Below are 5,054 nucleotides of genomic sequence, written 5' to 3'. Positions count from 1 at the left end.
GCTGGCTGCCAGTTACCAGTGGAGTTCCACAGGGGTCGGTGTTGGGACTGCTGCTTTTTACGATGCATGTCAATGATTTGGACTGCAGTATTAATGGATTTGTGGCTAAATTTGCCGATGATACAAAAATAGGTGGAGGAGTGGGTAGTGTTGAGGAAACAGAGATCCTTCAGAGAGACTTAGATAGTTTAGGGGAATGGGCTAAGAAGTGGCAAATGAAATACAATGTTGGAAAGTGTATGATCATGTACTTTGGTGGAATAAATAAACAGGCAGACTATTATTTAGATGGGGAAAGAATTCAAAATGTAGAGATGCAAAGGAACTTGGGAGTCCTTGTGCAAGATACCCTAAAGGCTAACCTCCAGGTTGGGTTGGTGGTGAAGAAGATGAATGCAATGTTGGCATTCATTTTTAAAGGTATAGAATATAAGAGCAGGGATGTGATATTGAGGCGCTATAAGGCACTCGTGAGCTCATACTTGGAGTATTGTGTGCAGTTTTGGGCTCCTTATTTTAGAAAGGATATACTGACATTGGAGAGGGTTCAGAGAAGATTCACGAGAATGATTCCAGGATTGAAATGATTACCTTATGAGGAACGTCTGGCAGCTCTTGGGGTTCAGGAGAATGAAGGGGGATCTCATAGAAATCAGTAAAATAACAGGACAGGTGTTTAATTGGTTAAATGATAAATGGGATTTTTTTCCCTGTATTTCTTGACTTAGAATGTTAGAACAGCATTGTTATGCTAGAATTGTTTGGCCTTATCTTAATCATTCTGAACAATTCTGACCACCACATTACAGGTAAATGTCATTTCACTGGAAAAGATCCATATCAGAGTTACACTGTAGTGTGGACTTGAAAAGATCAAAGTTCAAAGTGGATTTATTATCTAAGTATGTGTACAATCCTGAGATTTGTCTTCTCCACAGACAGTCACATAACAAAGAACACCATGGAACCTGTTCAAAGAAAAACATCAACAAACCCCCAACAGTAAAAAAAACAAACGGCAACAAGAAAGAATGAACAAAAACACAGAATATAAAAACACAAAATCAAATGAGTACAATTGAAAGAATCGAGGAGAGAGAGAATATGAGATATATATCATAGATATACATGATATATCATGAAATATATATCAAATGAGAAAATTACTCAATCGGCCTAAAAACACACCATCAAACTATAGATCACAGGCTCCAACAGTACCTGAACCACATTTAAAAGAAAAAGATGTAAAACAAGTGAAAGAAATAGTTTCATGGACCTTCTGGAAGACGTTGCCCATGATAATGTTGTTCACTGGTGTCACCTTGATATAGGTTTGAGAAAAGATTTTGTGGGATACAATAATTTGGAATTCTGGTTAATTGGGCTATTGGTTAATCGGGGCAGCAGCTAATTTGGGATATCTCTTAAAGAATGAAAATGAATTGAGAAATAACCGGGTTCCCTTCATTTATTTGTGACACTATGCCACTTAATTGGGACAGGAGACTGTTGCGAGTTTCTAACTTTTGTCAGTTATGTGCAATTGTGTGACCATTTAACCCTACACTGTGCTTAGAGCAAATAGTTTTTAAATAGTCACACTTGTGTGTGCTTGTGTTATGCTACCCATTTGGGCTGACGGATGCTGATTTAAAAAGTAGTGATGTTTGAAGCAAACGTTGCCCTTTTATAGGCAGTATAGTTTGTCAGTGATAGTTGGCAAGAAATAAGCAGTAAGACAATTCAAAACTATTTTGCTCACTCTGCAGTTTCAAACATTCAGATTTGGAGATACCAAAAGTGGCTGGGAGTGAAAAGGAAACAATTTTACTACTTCAACAAATTGGGACCTATGAAGTAATTGAAGTTATCAACAGTCATCTTGAACAATGAAGATGAAGATTTGGAAGATGTAATTGTCGAAAGCATTGTAACAGGACACCAAGGTGGGAAATATGAGGATGAGGAAAGTGATGGTGATGATGCATCTGAACTTGAGCTCGTGACTATAAGGAATGCCAGGAAATTTATAAACGTAAACACGAGGAATTCTGCAGATGCTGGAAGTTCAAGCAACACACATCAAAGTCGCTGGTGAATGCACCAGGCCAGGCAGCATCTGTAGGAAGAGGTACAGTTGACGTTTCGGGCCGAGACCCTTCGTCAGGACTAACTGAAGGAAGAGTTAGTAAGAGATATGAAAGTGGGAGGGGGAGGGGGAGATCCAAAATGATCGGAGAAGACAGGAGGGGGAGGGATGGAGCCAAGAGCTGGACAGGTGATAGGCAAAAGGGATATGAGAGGATCATGGGACAGGAGGCCCAAGGAGAAGGAGAAAGGGGAAGGGGGGAAAAACCCCAGAGGATAGGCAAGGGGTATAGTCAGAGGGACAGAGGGAGAAAAAGGAGAGAGAGAGAAAGAATGTGTGTATTTAAATAAATAATGGATGGGGTACGAGGGGGAGGTGGGGCATTAGCGGAAGTTAGAAATTCATGTCACTGGGAGATCCTGCTTTTTTTGGCGGACAGAGCGTAGGTGTTCAGCAAAATGATCTCCCTCCCCCCCTCTGCTTTCCGCAGGGATCGCTTCCTACGCGATCCCTTGTCCATTTGTCCCCCCCATCCCTCCCCACTGATCTCCCTCCTGGCACTTATCCTTGTAAGCGGACCAAGTGCTACACATGCCCTTACACTTCCTCCCTTACCACCATTCAGGGCCCCAGACAGTCCTTCCAGGTGAGACGACACTTCACCTGTGAGTCGGCTGGGGTGATATACTGCGTCTGGTGCTCCTGATGTGGCCTTCTGTTTATTGGTGAGATCCGACGCAGACTGGGAGATCATTTTGCTGAACACCTACGCTCTGTCCGCCAGAGAAAGCAGGATCTCCCAGTGGCCACACATTTTAATTTCACATCCCGTTCCCATTCTGACATGGCTATCCATGGTCTCCTCTACTGTAAAGATAAAGCAACACTCAGGTTGGAGGTACAACACCTTATGTTCCATCTGGGTAGCCTCCAACCTGATGGCATGAACATTGACTTCTCTAACTTCCGCTAATGCCCCACCTCCCCCTCGTACCCCATCCATTATTTATTTTTATACACACATTCTTTCTCTCTCTCTCTCCTTTTTCTCCCTTTGTCCCTCTGACTATACCCCTTGCCCACCCTCTGGGGTTCCCCCCCCTTTCCTTCTCCCCGGACCTCCTGTCCCATGATCCTCTCATATCCTTTTTGCCAATCACCTGTCCAGCTCTTGGCTCCATCCTTCCCCCTCCTGTCTTCTCCTATCATTTTGGATCTCCCCCTCCCCTTCCCACTTTCAAATCTCTTACTAGCTCTTCCTTCAGTTAGTCCTGACGAAGGGTCTTGGCCCGAAACATCGACTGTACCTCTTCCTAGAGATGCTGCCTGGCCTGCTGCGTTCACCAGCAACTTTGATCTGTGTCGCCAGGAAATTTATTGTTAGATTACGACACAACTTCATGCAAGAAGGCAATGAATGCAGTCCATCATCTGTACTAGGTGGCTATGCTAATTTTGTTCATTTACAGCTGATCAAAAGAACATGGCAGCAAAGACTAGAAGAATTCCTCTGTCTTTTAGGAATAAATACACGGTCTTATGCTACCAAAGTAGTATTGGTAGTATTCCAATTTGTTCAGCATTTATTTAAATAAGTAATTTGTTACTCGGTCAGTTGTCTTTTTTTAAGCCACACACACAAAATGCTGGAGGATCTCAGAAAGCAACATCTATGGAAAAGTGTGAACAGTTGACGTTTTGAGCTGAGACCCTTCATCAGGACCAAGAGGAATGCAACCTTGTCATTGGGTTTGTTGGCTTGCAGAGCTATCGTGGTTGGGGTCAGGTCTTAATGCTTTGGCTGTTTTGGCCGACCTCGATTTAAGTGAATGCTGTGTAAATACTGCCCATACACAATTATTGGTCGGCAAGATATAACCGATCGTACACTGCACACACTGCACTAAACCTTAATCCTAATCTTGGAGGAGATTAGGAATGGTGAAGCAAAAGTAACCTTTCCAAGAGGGTGAAATAGCTGGAAAGGGTTCAGACAACAGGATTTAAGTATCCGAGGCTGACAAGACAGGAGATGGGGAGGCCAAACCAAAAAAAAAACAGCACTTGATGAAGTATAGCATTGCTTTAGAGATAGAGTGGTCCAAGGCTATTCATGGGCAATGACAAAGCGATGAATGTACTTTTTTGAGAAATTGGGAACCTGTATACTGCAGGCATAAGAAATTATGGGTAAATGCGACTATGAACACATGGTTCAACAAAGTACGCCATATTTTCAAGCATTGGTGGCTGTCTTGAGGTGCCAAAGGGCCATGTGAAGATCTGGATGGGAAAGGACCTGAGGTAGGTGTTGTAATGTGAAGAAAGTCACTGGAGAAACACTGAAGCGAATGGATACACAAGTGTTTTATTCAACAAATGAGACAATCTCTGCTTGACCCAATATTACATGACATTTTGTATGCTAAAGATCAAAGAACAATTCTACACCTACAAAGTATCTACAATGCCTCCTTTGAAAGGTAGAGGGTGGGACTGGAGTAAGAGCTGGCAGATGATAGGTGGATCCATTTGGGGGGGGGGTTGAGAGGCCAATGAGGGAGAGGGGAGAGTTAGAATGATGTCAGAAGCGACGGGAAGTGACAAGGGACTGAAAATGATGGAATTGGACAGGAGAGGAAGGTGGAGCTTAGAACCTGTGGGAAGACTTTGTGGATGACAGGCGTACATACTGAACAAAGCCATTAATAACTACTTACCGTCAACCTTTCGATTCTTCAACCAACCAGCACAACCCCAACACAAATCATAGAGTCTAGCAACACTATGATCACTTTGCATTAAAATTAAATAATAATTGTGTTCTTTCTTGTGAACGCTGCTCATATGATGCTCGTGCCTGTGATGTTGCAGTAAGATTTTCGTTGTACCTGGTCAGAAATGTATTTGTGCATATGACAATAAACTCGACTTTGACAAGAGGAAAATCAAACAATCAGGG

The sequence above is a fragment of the Mobula hypostoma genome, chromosome 5 (assembly GCF_963921235.1).
Source record: "Mobula hypostoma chromosome 5, sMobHyp1.1, whole genome shotgun sequence".
Classification (NCBI taxonomy): domain Eukaryota; kingdom Metazoa; phylum Chordata; class Chondrichthyes; order Myliobatiformes; family Myliobatidae; genus Mobula; species Mobula hypostoma.
Note: the sequence above shows the minus strand (reverse complement) of the source record.